Raw genomic sequence first — 15164 nt, 5'->3', positions numbered from 1 at the left:
TTAAATAGAAAGCACTTATTTATTCCCTATTCCTCAAAGGTTTTGGATTTCGAAAAGCCTGGAAAAATGAACATTTCCCTATATCCACAGTATTTGAAATGGAGTTGCCTCCACTCTCCCACAATTTCTGCAACCAGCGGTATGCAAGACCATTCGGTGGTCAAAATTTCGAATCGCTTTTAGACTTACAGAAAAACTGCAAGAGCAGTACAGAGAATTTCTATATGTCCCTCTCCCGGTATACTAGTAACATTTTGTATACTGTAATATAATTATCATAACCAGGAAATTAACATTGGTATAGCACCATGAACTGAAGACTCCATTTGAACTTCACTTTGAAATTTCCAACTCCTGTCCCTTTGCTTTTGCTGTTGTTCCCAAGATCCAATTCAGGATTCCATATTGCATTTAGCTATCATTTCTCTCTGATCTCCTGTAATCTGCAACAGTTCCTCAGGTTTTCCTTGTCTTTTGTAACCTTGACATCCCCAAAGAATTCTGATTAATTTGTTTTACTCCATGTCACTCCATTCAGGCCTGTCTGGAATCTTATGATTGGACTGAAGTCCTGCATCCCCACCAAGAACACCACAGAAATGGTTCCTCATCCTTCTCAGTACAGCAGATCACAGCATGCATGATATCAGTATGTATTATCATTGATGATGCTGGTATTGATCACCTGGTCAAGACGTCACTACGCTTTTCCACTCTGAAGTTACTATCCCAGTGACCAAGGTGGAACAATTTGAGCACCAAAATAGATAATGATACTCTTAGATTATAACCCACAAAATAATATCCATGAGTCCAATAGTGACGTAAGTAATTGATATCTAGCTATTTGATAAAGTCAATTCTCGTTATTCTCAGTAGTTATGTTCTATAAAGTCAGCGTGTGTACCTGAATTACCTCATACTGAACCATTGCTCTTAGGGGAAATACAGGTTTGAGTTCCTGCCAGCCCTTGGGTCAAAACCTTTTTATCAGTTGATCCATACATCACCTGGTTTTATTTTAATTTCTGTTTAAAGACTCTGTTTGTTGATTCATTAACATTGAGCTCACAGCCAACAGCACGGTAACTCCTGCCGGAATGAAACTCATCTAACACACACGTTTTCTCTGTAAGGCACATCGTACCCTCGCAGTTAAGAACAATAGGCAGCATTTCAGCACCATGCTTGGGGGACATTTTAAACAGTGAAATCGCCAACAAAAACACAAAAATGTGAAAAATGTGGCACTAAATCAATTAATCAAAGGATCCTTGTTTATGGCCAGCGAGCTGACTTAAGGAGGCAGAGTGTTGCCTTGTTGGACCTCAGCGGGGAGTGTGTGTTTCAGGTGTTCCAGATTTGTCACTGCTCTGCACGTGTCCACGAGTGACCAAGAAAGTGCCATGAGTATAAATTTTAGCCTGAGGGTGAATTCTTAAATTCATAATCTGTGAATAATGAGGTTGGACTGTATGTGGAGGAGATGTGACAGCTCTTCTTTGCAGTAGAGCTCTAGTCAAATGCAAAGAATGAAGGACATAGAGAATTGCCACCCCCACAGATAACCTCCACAGGGATCATTGTTGCAGATGGACCACCAATGGCTACTAGAACAGTGGGCAAATCTTTGAGGAAGAAAGGGATTTGCATAGTTTCAAAGTATTTCCCCCAAGACTTTAATTGACTACAGGGGGGAATATAGTAAATTTATATTCATTTCAAATTTAATATTGCATGACTTCATAATTTTGACTATGAATATAAATAAATAGGTGGTATGTTCTCAAATTCTTGATAAGGGGATCTCCACATTTTTCACTGTATTTTCATAGCTGGATAATCAACTAGTACTCAGCCAAAGCTGTTAATTTATGTATAACTGGAGAAAAGTCAAGAAGCTGTCACTTCAAGGGTAGATTTGGGATATGTAAGGTTCACTGCCTGTGTGAAATCATCCCAGGTAGAGGCAAGCACTTACTCTTCAGTGTTCCCACAGTGTCCTGTTTGGATGGACTAGAAATATCTATTTTATAGTATAGATTGATTGTGTGCACATTTGTCTCCTAAACAGGCTGTTTTCTGAATACAGTGGCAGTCCCCTCCACCTTTACATCTCCGGTGACAAGCACAGTGTCTCACATATAGTGGGTGCTCAGTAAACAGTAACTGGAAATGGAATGGCGTGGGATGAGACAGGGTAGGATCCAAGACAAATACCTCAGTTCTGCTGGGCATCCACCGTCCACATTTTTTCACACATGAATTTTTGTTCTTGCCATATTTTCAGACGCTAATGTTTATCTCCTGCCCATGTAAAAACAAGCACGTCCCTTGTTGTCGTAGTTAAAGGCACATGGAAATGAAGACCTTTGTAAGCCCATTTGGCTTGTGGAAAGGTTTTTGTTTCACGTGTGTTAGTTCAGATGTGACCTTAGGTGTATTCCTATACCTACCTTTATCCAAATAATGGTGGTACTATTGTCTCTAGAGGCAAAACAGATTAATGGCAGTATTAGGGATTTTATGAAGCAGCTTATCTGAAAAAGCTTTTATTCTGAAAAAATTGTCATGGTTGGTTCTGAGCACTTGGATGATTTCCGGTTGAATCAAATGTATTAGGGTAGCTAACAAACATAACAGCTCCCCAATTCCAGAGACTTAATATAACGTACTTTTTCCTGCTCATTAACAGTGCAGTGCAGTGTTCCTGGTTGGGCACTTCTCACTCAGACAATGTTTCAAGGACTCAGGCTTCTTCCCTCTCATAGGTCTACCCACCTCCAGGTCTTCAGAATCCTCTCCCCTCAGCTGGGGAGTTTTATGGCCCAGTCTAGGAGTGGTGTTCTGCCCTCTTCCCACATTCTCTTGGAAGTGAATCAATCCTATTTCCTCCCTTATGTGCAAGGCATGCTGGGAAATAGCTAACTCAGTGTGCCCAGAGAAAAAAAAAGAGCAATTGTTCAGTAAACAACCAGCCAGTCTGCCCCACTAGCTTAGCCTGGCATCTCTCTCTCAATTCTCATGTCACTTGTTGTCCTTATTCTTCTTCAGATACTTAACACTTGGTTCATTGTATTTCTTCATTCATTATGAAACCCGTTGGTACCATAATGGGCTTCTACAACATGGCAGTTCATGGAGGTTTTAAAGAAAAATCGCGTGCAGGACCCCACCCTGGAATTCAATCTGGTTCAGTGCTATTTAGCTCTCAGAGTATTTGGAAGTTGTGAAAAAATATGAGTGTGACTACCTATCTCACAGAGTAAGTACTTTCAGCTACTCACTATCTAAATTTTGCCTCAAATATTTATTTGCTGCCCATTCATTTGTTCATATTTTGCCTTTCTGTAGTCTAACTGGACAACAAGCAGAAGCAGATATTTAAGATTTAGGGGAAAAACGTAAAGGCAAAGAACTTTCAATTCTCTCTCTGAATTTACTTATCCTTGGAAATTTGGAAAAGATTATTAGTCTTATTAGAGAATCAGAGTGTGAGAGAGAGCACAAGCAGGGGGAGGGGCAGAGGGAGAGGGAGACGCAGGCTCCCTGCTGAGCGAGGAGCCCGATGTGGAACTCGATCCCAGGACCCTGGGACCATGACTTGAGCTGAAGGCAGACGCTTAACTGACTGAGCCATCCAGGCGTCCCAAGTATAAGTTAGTTCTACATCATTTTCCTCAACTTTAAAAAAATTGTTTTCATTATTTTCCTACTAAAGTGTCTCTTTAGACTTTTTTTTTTTTTTTTTTACCTAATCACTTCCTCCCACAATGACATGTTAATACTATAGGTATGCTGTGTATCTATGAAGTCAGATAGAATTGAGGCGTTGAGGGCCACAAACCACTGTGATAGCCAAGATTTTTTTTGCTCCCCAAGAACCAATTTCACCTGTCTGGGGTAATATCCCCACCATTGAGAATATATATTCTAAATAAAAGGGGAATGAGTTCTAAGAATAAGAAGCATTTTTTCATGATGTTTTGATTCCTTATTAAATTAAAGGTAATTTAATATCACCTGTTGTACATTTGGCATCATAATGAGACAGCATTAGGAAACTCAAAAATAATTTCATTGAATGGTATTACTGAATGCCTGTAGTCTAGATAAAGCTAACAAACATGCCTCCAGCATTTTAAATGGACAGCGATGCTCATGCAAAAGAATAGAGATTTAGTAAAATCTGAAAATGCAAAAATAAAATCTGGTAGAGGGCAAAGATAAGAGAAATTGAAGAGATGGAAGCTTTCTGGAGAGGCCGTTAATCTGAGTTTAAGCTTACCATAAAAAGGAAACATAAAAGGAGGGCTTGTGAGGCAATAGGATGGAAGGAAAATTGTGCTGGATAAGGAAGCTGAAGGAAATCCTATTCCCTTTTCCTTTTGTAGGTGACAGTTACTACAATAACTAGGTAGCTTCTTTTCCTGATTTGTTTGAAAGGGAAAGATTAGGTACCACTAAGTCTGCAAGGCTAGGGCATGTCTCGCGTCCGGGAACATGGGAAGCTTAGAGCCTACGGGCCAGCTGTCTTCTCCTCCAGCCATAGGTCTGGAAGGAATCTTCATGTGGCCTGGCTCTTCTCCTTTCTGGTTCTTCGTGCTGTTCCTCACTCCCCTGCCTCCTGCTTGTAAATCTGCCGCAAAGAGATCCCATCTGAGTTGTCAGCCTTACCTCTTACCGCGACATCTCCCCAGACCCTCCTCTCTTTCAGCTGTCTCCCAATCTCCCAGCGGTCCTTGTAGGCTCCCACTTGCACACTCTTGCTTGTAACTGATATTCCATCTGGACCGCCTTATGCATGCATCTTTGTCTACCTTCGTATACTTCCTCTTCGTTCCTGCTTCCCGATGCTGACACTGAGAGGTGGTGTGAACCTCACTTTACAGGTGCCCGGTCCTCCTCAGATCACACAGCTGGTATGTGTGTGCCCAGGTTCCAGGTCTTCGGCCTCAGAGTCAGATGTGCTGTCAACTCCTCTCTGGCAACCTGACTGACATGTTGTAGATCTGCAGTGAATATTTTTTCTACTGATGAACATACAGATAGATACCTTTTACTCTGAAGATGGATGAACAACGGTAAATAAAACTGCCATAGTCATCTGCATTGTAAGTTTTGTATTTTATTTCCTGCTCATTTGTTGACATCTGTCAGCACCTGGAAATAAAATTTTGAATCTCCGCCTCCCTGTCTGCAAATGTGTTAGTCTGGTGCAAGACGAGCGCTAAGTGTTGACTCCACAGTATGAATACCATACATGTTGGTTCTATGTAGTACACCATGAGTTTTTAGGTATGTACTATGGTAAATGACCACAGATAAATAGAGGCCAAGGGGCTCACAGGCAGTGCTGGGTGTTATGTTGCTTAAAGGTGGAATTTGGTGCACTTATTTTTGTATCCGTGGGCCTAGACTGACCATGGGACATAGTTGGTGCTTAATACATGTTTACTGAAGCAAAAGAGCTATTGTTTCCCTCCTCTATATGGGGTGTCTGCCAAGTCCATAACAATTCTCCCTTCTCAGGAGAAGAGAACTGGAAACTCAGAATTGGCATTGGCTGTTTCTTTCCTGAATTCCTGTGCCCGCCCACCACCAGCCATACTTCACTGACCATAGCTGGCTAAATTCCCATCCTTTAGATTTGGAATTGAGACACAGGGGGACTAAGGATCAGTGTCTGTGGCTAAACCCAGAGCATATAAATACAGGGGCTGCTACAGAGCCGTCTTACAATTGAAGATTGGAAAAAGCTAGACTTGCAAGCTCAAAGGCTGAAGCCACAATATAGAGAAGAGCAGACAGAATATGGAGGGAAATTCTGGAAGGATTTAGCCTGCCTCTAATCTTGGTTGCATTTCCCATTTGATTCCTTGAGACACCCTTGTGTTATTCTAGTAAATTTGTTTTTGTGTTAAGGTTGGTTCGGGTTGGTTTCAATTATTTGTGGCTAAAAATCTTCCACGACTATATCAAAATTTCAGATTTCTCATTTCAATGAAGGAAATCCTACTATGTGGAAAAATTAGGTAAGGAGGAGAGACCAAACTTAGTTTAAAAACTATAAACTGACCCCCCCCCAAAAAAAAAAACTATAAACCAGAATCATCACAAATTGTATGTATTCACAATTGATTTGAGGGGCTTGTAGAATAATGCTGAGGGGCTTTGTGCATTGTTAGTTTTGAAGTAATAAGGAATTTTTCCTTCGTGGTGAAGTAGGAGCACAAAGGGAGTAAAAGGGTAGACAAGAGTCAATGATAAAGCAAAGGACCAAAGAGTTAAAATAAGATACACAAGAAACCAGAGTCATTCCTCCATGCTTCCTCAACTTCAACCCTCCTACCTAACCCATTGCCAAATCCTATCTATTTTTCCACGTAATAATCTCTTCAGTCTGTCTCTATCCACTCTGAGTGGCCATTAATTCTCATGAGGACTCCTGCAATGACCTTCTCTAAATGGACTGCAGGAAGCCACTTTGCCACCATTGTTTCCCCACACTGTGACTAGAGTGGTCTTCTAAAAGTGCCCAATGTGTCTCCTCTTCCAGGTAAGATTTGCAGAGGCGTTCTCTTGCTCTGGCCCATAAAGCCCTGTAAAGCCCAGCCACTGTCCAGTGTGTCCAGTCTCATCTGCTCCCACTCCTCTCCCCGACCATGCTTCTCTGCGGGCTTCTTTCCATTTCCTCGCCCCACCAAGTTTCCTCCGCTATGGGGCCTTTGCACACATTGTTCCCTCTACTGGAACCTTCTTTTCTGCCACTTTATCCAGCTTTCCTTGGCTTCTCTGACTAGACCGGTTAATCCTTGTGGAGTACTGTATGCCCATCCTTTCTACCACATATCCTAGGTACACAGTTTTCCTTTCCTTTTTCTCACTGTATGGTTGTCTTTCTGCTCTTTGGGGCTGTAAGCTCCACAGGGGCAGGAAATCTCTGCTTCAGACTGTTGTTTTAGTTCCAGCCCCTAAGAGGATGATCAACAAATATTTAATGAATGAATTAATATGTGAAAAGGTAAAGAAAAAGGAAGCACCTCCCCTCAAAAAAAAAAGCAGCCTCCAATTTTCTCACTACTCTTTTTCAAAAATTGGTTTTATAATTCAGTTGTTTATAACTCACAGTTTCTCTTCGATACCAGGCTCGTGATGAACAATATTATTAATAATGCTAAAATCCCTTTACAAGTAGGGGTATAAGGTTATCAGTAGATAAAATATAATTAATGTTTAGTAGGACTCCTAGGGCAGTCCACAGAGGCCTGTTTAGCCCATAGTGTCTCTGAAACAGTAGTTTTAAGTTCCCAAGTCTCCTAAGCATCTTGTGTCTTAAGGGGACACAGGCAGTATGAAGGAGAAAGGACTCCATTTACTAGTGGAGCAAAGATGCTCTGAGAGATGTGCTGTAAGTTTGGCCGTTTTGGTGGTGAGCATGGGACAGGGCAGATGGGAATGGAGGGCAGCCTTGGGGACCATTCAAGGGAATAAGTTGCTCATTAGCCAGTTGGTAGGACTGGCTAGGCTAGGTCCCTTTTCCTTTCCCTTTGTGTATGTCTCTTTGAAATTGTGGGCACTTAAGCAGAAGACACAACTTCCTCTGCTGGACAAAGACCTTTCTTTGCCATAGAACACGGAAGTAGTTGTACTTTGGTGGGGCACCTGGCTGGCTTAGTTGGTAGGCCATGTGACTCTTGTTCTCAGGGTTGTGAGTTCAAGCCCCATATTGGGTATGGAGCCTACTTAAAAAAAAAAAAAAAAGTAGTTGTGCTTTGGGCTAGAATTTCTGCATGAGCATTCTATCCTAAGAGGAAGAAAAGGAAAGGAGTTTCCAAAGGAAGAGGGATGGTTACAGAAGCCCTCAGAGAGCAGGAGAGTGAAGTAAATTTGTGGAAGTGATGCTAGATATTGATGACTGAAGAAGAAGGTCAGTGGTGCTCAGGGAATGAGAAGGCAGGAAGGGAGAAAAAAGAAAACAGACTCCTTGCCTGAGAGTAAGGGACACAAACATTCTGCTATTTCAAGGACCAGGTTTTCTTTTTTTTTTTAATTTTATTTTATTATGTTAGTCACCATACAATACATCATTAGTTTTTGATGTGGTGATCCACGATCCATTGTTTTTGTAGAACACCCAGTGCTCCATGAAGTACGTGCCCTCCTTTTTTTTTTTTTTAAAGATTTTATTTGTTTATTTGAGAGAGAGAGAGAATGAGAGATAGAGAGCACAAGAGGGAAGAGGGTCAGAGGGAGAAGCAGACTCCCTGCTGAGCAGGGAGCCCGATGTGGGACTCGATCCTGGGACTCCAGGATCATGACCTGAGCCGAAGGCAGTCGCTAAACCAACTGAGCCACCCAGGCGCCCTGTACGTGCCCTCCTTAATACCCATCACCAGGCTAACCCATCCCCCCCACCCCCCTCCCCTCTAAAACCCTGTTTGTTTCTCAGAGTCCATAGTCTCTCATGGTTCATCTCCTCCTCCGATTTCCCCCTTTCATTTTTCCCTTCCTTCTCCTAATGTCCTCCACGCTATTCCTTATGTTTCACAAATAAGTGAAACCATATGATAATTGATTTTCTCTGCTTGACTTATTTCACTTAGCATAATCTCCTCCAGTCCCATCCATGTGGATGTAAAAGTTGGGTATTCATCCTTTCTGATGGCTGAGTAATACTGCATTGTATATATGGACCACATCTTCTTTATCCATTCATCTGTTGAAGGGCATCTCGGCTCTTTCCACAGTTTGGCTATTGCGTACAAAGAGAAACTCAAAATGGATGAAAGACCTCAACGTGAGACAGGAATCCATCAAAATCCTAGAGAACATAGGCAGTAACCTCTTTGACATCGGCCACAGCAACTCCATAGATACATCTCCAAAAGCTAGTGAAACAAAAGCAAAAATGAACTTTTGGGACTTCATCAAGATAAAAAGCTTCTGCCCAGCAAAGGAAAACAGTCAACAAAACAAAGAGGCAACCCACAGAATGGGAGAAGATATTTGCAAATGACACTACAGATAAAGGGCTGGTATCCAAGATCTATAAAGAACTTCTCAAACTCAACACCCAAAAAACAAATAAGTCAAAAAAATGGGCAGAAGACATGAACAGACACTTCTCTGAAGAAGACATACAAATGGCTAACAGACACATGAAAAAATGTTCATCATCATTAGCCATCAGGGAAACTCAAATCAAAACCATGGTTGAGATACCGCCTTACACCAGTTAGAATGGCATAAATGGACAGGGAAAGAAACAAATGTTGGAGAGGTTGTGGAGAAAGGGGAACCCTCTTACACTGTTGGTGGGAATGCAAGTTGGTGCAGCCACTTTGGAAAACAGTGTGGAGGTTCCTCAAAAAATTAAAAATAGAGCTACCCTATGACCCAGCAATGGCACTCCTGGGTATTTACCCCAAAGACACAGATGTAGTGAAAAGAAGGGCCATATGCACCCCAATGTTCATAGCAATGTCAGCAAAAGGACCAGGTTTTCGGACAAATATTCCCAGAGCTCATGGCTCCACCGAAGGGCCAGTTACTTCAGCTAAATCTTTCTAGAGAATATCAGTTTTATTTTAGAAAGAATAATCTGGCTGCAATGTTAAGAAAAACCTAAAATCCAGAAAATACCAAATTATCTAAACAGCTACATGGCATGAATTATTTTCATGAAATGAGATAGAGTACTCTGCAAAAGCTTTTTTGTTAAAATCCCATCAAAGAGGATTGCCTGAAATTAAACCCAGGGTTCTTTCCAAAGAGTTTTGCAAATACCATCCATGCAGTAGAGAAGCACAGGAATTCTGATGAGAGAGAACACATTTTTCCAGGATTCATAACCCCCTTCTCTTTCACTCAGGAGGTGTCCTCTTATTCGTGGTTTTTGGATAGAACCAGTGAACCAAATCCTTGAAACCAATTTGCTGGTTTGAGAAGAGGTTATTGATTCTCGCAGCGGGTGCATACTTGGCAAATTGCATTGTTTAACTCTACATGTGGATGATTCTTGTCTCATACTCCTTTAAGTCAGGCTGACTGAGTGAGGCACCTAGATTCTTCTTGCTTTATTGAAGTCTTCAGAGGAGCTGAAAATGTATAACAGGTCTGAATGTTACCTTGAGTTAAAAAGACTGCATGTGTTCTAAGAAAATGTCTGGTTAGGTGAGGGATATTTTCTGCAAGAATGTGCATTATTTGGGGGGGCAGATGTTGGGAGAAAAACTTCCTGTGTGTTTTGCCCAGTACCAAGAAGATAATGGAGGTAACTGGTCAACAACCAAATGAAATAAATCCATTTCTGGATCTTATTTAAAATGATCACTGCTTTAGCTCTTGGTGATTTATTGTTTTCAGAACTGCAAAGCACAATCAATGTCAATGTATTATGTGTATCATATGAGCATTTATTGGTCATATGACCTAAATTTGTATTCTTGAAATAAAAGGAAGCTTCCTCCCTCACTGATGGAAAGGAAGAATGGAGAGGGTATGGTTTTGAGCACACACAGACTCCCTGAATGATTTTTGTGCATTTGTGTTATTTTACTCAATAATAAAAGTTCAGTTGAATCATTGATATTCAACTCTTTGGGTAAAAGTGAACAAAAACTCAATGCATTTCAGGTCAATATTTCTTCTGGGCATTGTTTAAGAATACGTACAAGGTGGTGAAGTCACGTGCTGCTGAATATTCCCTTTAAATCCGAGAAATGTGGGTCCCATCCCACTCCAAACCTTTCTCTTACCCTTTTCCCCAAAACATGGGAAGGTTGATTTCAACAGGAGGTTTGCCATTTTGAACCAATGTGAGCAGCCTTCGTAGCAGGAGGAAATGATTTATTGTTCCCAATCACCATTAATAAGACCATTGTAAGCAAGTTTGCTTATAAATCTACAGCCACAGGGGAGGATTTTAATTTGTGACAAGGAAAATTTCTTTCTGCTTAATGGGAAGAGACATCTCTGACCCTTACCTGTATGGGTTTATGGTGGGAGATAGATCCTATGGGTATTTATTGACTTGAAACCAGGAGCCTTTCTAATCAGAGTTACGTTTTAGAAATAAAACTCCCAAGGCCTTCATTTGAGGTGGGCAGTTGGTGGAGAAAAAAATCAAGTTATATTTTATAGTTTCCACAAACATCTGCATTTTCGGCTTCAGTTCCTTTTTTTAACTGACAAGTTATTTCTCTTCCAGGCCCCAGGCTTGATACAGAAGACTGTCATATGGACCAGAAAGAGAACTAAAACCGAAGAAAGGATCTAGATGAAGGCCTGCCACGGGGATGCGAATTAGAAGTTTCATCAAATGGGGCAAGAGACAAAGTGCATGTGGACGGGTAGTGGTGTGGGAAATATTGAATTCCCCGTGGTGATTATTGGCACAGGAAACTCGTGAAGCACATGGCCCCAAATTAAGGGTCTCGTGTTATAATTGTTCAGAGAATACACAGAAGGCACACCAGCCATACAATTAACATAAATAAATCGTTGTATTTCTAAACTGTTATACACTTTGGTGATTAGCAGTTTGGGGTTCCTTCTGCTGTATTTCCTGAGAAAAACCTCCAGAGAGTCAGCGGTAACTAAGACCGAGGCAGCTCTCAAGGTGTGAGATTCATCTTCTTTTGGAATTAGGGTCACCTTGGGATTCAACCTCTAGTCGAGAGCAGGTCACGTGGAATAAAAATTCTTCTGAAACACAAGAACAGGAAGGAGGGTGTGGAGCAAGTCTTTCCCTCTTTGCTCAAGGGACGAACCAAATTTAAAGGCAGTGATAAGAACACTGACAGAATGATATTTTTTAAACATTAACTGATTTTTCCTCTCTGGCAGTTCCTGTTGCCTCTGCCTCTTCCTCACCCCACCCCAGCACACCCCACCCCACCCCAGCCCCATTTCGGCATCATTTACTGCATTAGGGAAAAAAGGGGTTTTACCAAAAAATGGCGGGGGGAAAGGGCTTTTAGTTTTCAAAAGCCAAGACCCTAAGGGCACTTGGCACTTGGCATACGATGAGTTGGAGCTAAGCTTCTAGCCTCTGGTAGAACATGAGTTTTGCAAGTGTACAGCCAGGGAGGGAGGGAGAGACAGGTCTAGATCCAGGGGCAGGGCAGGAGCTCTCAGCCGTTGACAGGGAGGTGAGGAAGAGGGACAGAAGATGGTGGAGTAGAGGAGAAGCAGAGAAAGCCCTTGGAAGCTGGTGGCCTCTCTCTCCTTTGAAAAGAGGCTTTGTGTGGAGCACCCCGGGAGAAAGTAGTCGGTACATCCCTTTCCTGTAGGGCTCAAGGAGACTGCCAAACCGCAGAACAGAAATGACTAAGTGGTTTCCAAGGCAGATAGTCTGGAGGAATCACTACAAGTTGAATGCAAGCGTTAAAACGAGTCCCCGGTGCTCAAAAGTGCCACTGGCATGGTAACAAAGAACCCACAACCTTCACCTGGCCTCTGAAGTAAGGGCAGTCTTGGGAGACTGAGCTCTTAACCTGTGGGCTCGAACTCGAGACAGTGGCAGAAGTGAATTGAATTTCAGGATACCCCGGTGGTATTGGAGAATGGTTGTGTGTGTGGGGAGGAGGGGACCCACATGTTTGGGGTCAGAAGTGTTTTGCGTAAACACAGTTCAGACCTTTTTGACTTCTTCCCTGTTTTTTGTCCAAGGCATAGTTCAGATTGCCTCTGTTTCCAGGCACCTTTCCAGACCCCTCCATCCTTGAGTTCCTTCAGCACGTCACACATGGATTATAGCCCTTTAGCGGAATCCGCTTCGGATCGCAGGCTGAGTTAGTGTCAGCTGCTGCGTGTGAACCCAGAAGGGTTCTGTCTTGTGTCCTCACAGCACCTCCCATGAACGTAGCATCCTAGGCTGGCAGGTATTGTGGTGCCTAGTACATCATAAAACTTCAATACATGTTTGTCAGACTCAATTTAAAATTCTAAAACACATAATTATAGAAACAGACAGATCCTCGAAAGAACGTTGAATTGGCATGACTTTGATTGCCTCACTGCTTTTCCATCTCACCCCAACGCTTTATTTCAAACTTTCTCAAACATACAAAAGAGTGCAAGTCACCATATAATAATGACCTAGCTTGTTCGATAGTCTCAATTATATTCATGCGTCTATGGGTATTGGGGTATTTATGACATATTTATTGATCTATCCATCTACCGTCCATCATTTCTATATTATTTTTTCCTCACTGCCTTTCCAGCACAACTAGTGTTTGAGAGACCTTCAACTTTGGAACAGGATCTGGGATTAATTCCTGACTTCAGCCCTTATTTGTTGCATGACCTTGGGGGTATTGCTTAACCTGAGTCTGTTTCTGCCACAGGGGTAGACAGTGCGGGCTACTTCATAGGTTTTGGTGAGGAGTAAATGAGATGATATAGATAAAGGGCCTGGCGCATCATGTGTGTTCAATACATGGTAGCAAGAGAATAAGCATTAAGTACAACGGAAACATTAATTTCAGCCATCAGCACTGATTTGCAATGATTTGTGCCTCTTGTGTTCTTGCTTTCAGCCCCTGCTTTAGGCCCAGAAAGAAAAGAAATTCACAGGAGACAACAAGTCTCAGGCTCTTTCTTGGATATAAGCGAGAGGTCCCTGGATCTACGAGGTCAGAGGTGATCTGGGCTTTGGTGTGGAAACTGCATTCCGATTTCCCTGGCATAATTAAAAGGCCATATATCTACGAGTAGAATCGATGGTTATTTACTTACCCTAGATGAGATGGGGGGGTTAATGTTTACATAAAATTCTGAAGAACGTTTGCTGGAAAGCAGGTGATTAAGGGGAGAGGGTCAGGACTCTCCCGCAGCCATAAAAACCTCTTCCTGAGTCCTCTGGTGCAGGGATTTGCACGTTTTCTGAGGGTAGGCCCTCATTAGTACAGCCTTCCACTCTAAGGCTAAAGACTATCCCCAAGCTGGGGAACCAGAATTATGCCCCAGTCGTTTTGTTTCTGAAATGGTCCTGCAAAGCTGTGGCCGGAGAACGGAGGATGAGACCACCTCCCCTACGGCGTCAGGCCAGCCAGCGTTTGGGGCGGTCGGAAGGCTGGGAAAAGACAGTCTCCTCCTCTGATTCCTGCCCGTGCTCTTGCCATGCCCACCGCGTGCCCAGGCGTAGCCCCAACCTTCCTACCCCTTGGTTTAATCGTGTTGAGCACGGAAAGGTGTGAATATTATGGTTTGAATAAAATGGGGGTCCATCCCTAGGAACTGCTTTCTGCAGCACAGTTAGAGTTGCACATTTGGGTTCATGTAGGTCAGGAGAATTGTCCCTGAATGAACTGGAAAATGCCCAATGTCCTCCTCCTAAAGGTGTACAACCTACGTGACGGATCACATCAATCGGTGGAACGCTTTTAAAAATACAAGTGCCCGCTCTCCCTCAATTCTGTCCCCACCCCTGAAAGTCTGAGACAGTGGGTCTTGGGAGAGTCCACTGGAATCTACCTTTAAAAAAATCTTTACCAAAAAAAAAAAAAATCTTTACAAATTACTTTGCCTCACAGTCAGAGCTAAGAACTACCTCTGTACTATCAAGTCGCATAGCTCTTCTTCATAAAAGCAGAGATGAAACATGTCTTCTTTTGCGATGCAAAACCTTGGTTGACCTTCCTATTTTTGCTTTGCCTTCCACCAGTTGATGGGCATAAAGTGGAAAGCTAGCTGAAATGAAAAGATTAGGAATACTTCCAAAGTGGAAAGGCTGGGCATAAAGGGGAAATACAGACAACCCAGGAGAGCTTTTGAGGAGACTCTTAATTGATGTAAAGAAGAACCAATAGAGGTTATCACTTAGCTACCCCAGAGCAGGTAAAACGTATAACCCAGGCCAGAAGAGCACAGGCAGATTGAATTACTATATTTTACGCTACAACACCCAGACTTCACATTCTAATATCCCAAGCATCTGTTGGCCAGGTGCCATTTGGAAAGTAGTTGTCATTGTCTATGCAGAATGGATATTGTTGTTATTCATGGTGGCATAACTGGACAGTGTCCCTTGGAGTTTCAGTCAGCAAACAATTTAAGGACTATTCGAAGAAAGAATACAATCCCTGTTTGAAAACCTACATTTGCTGGTTAGATCAAAAAAGTAATAGCATCAAATCTTCAGATCATCAAGTGTT

At 42.3% G+C, this 15164-nt stretch overlaps 1 protein-coding gene and 1 long non-coding RNA gene across 2 annotated transcripts in view; both read left to right on the top strand.

Annotated features, from left to right (window-relative positions):
- Positions 1-5126, top strand: part of LOC113934466 — a 56826-nt gene extending 51700 nt beyond the window's left edge. Inside the window, exons 2-4 of the transcript XR_003523689.2 lie at positions 539-649; positions 3055-3265; positions 4893-5126. The gene's annotated coding sequence lies outside the window, so the exon portion shown is untranslated. The remainder of the gene's footprint in view (positions 1-538; positions 650-3054; positions 3266-4892) is intronic.
- Positions 5127-13336: 8210 nt separating this feature from the next.
- The window catches only part of LOC113934467, a 57795-nt gene continuing 55967 nt past the window's right edge, over positions 13337-15164 (top strand). The window contains exon 1 of the long non-coding RNA XR_003523691.2: positions 13337-13643. This is a non-coding gene — a long non-coding RNA (uncharacterized LOC113934467). The remainder of the gene's footprint in view (positions 13644-15164) is intronic.

The sequence above is a fragment of the Zalophus californianus genome, chromosome 13, assembly GCF_009762305.2.
Source record: "Zalophus californianus isolate mZalCal1 chromosome 13, mZalCal1.pri.v2, whole genome shotgun sequence".
NCBI classification, from domain to species: Eukaryota; Metazoa; Chordata; class Mammalia; order Carnivora; family Otariidae; genus Zalophus; species Zalophus californianus.
The sequence above is the reverse complement of the archived record's forward strand: the minus strand, read 5'-3'. Positions and strand labels throughout refer to the sequence as shown.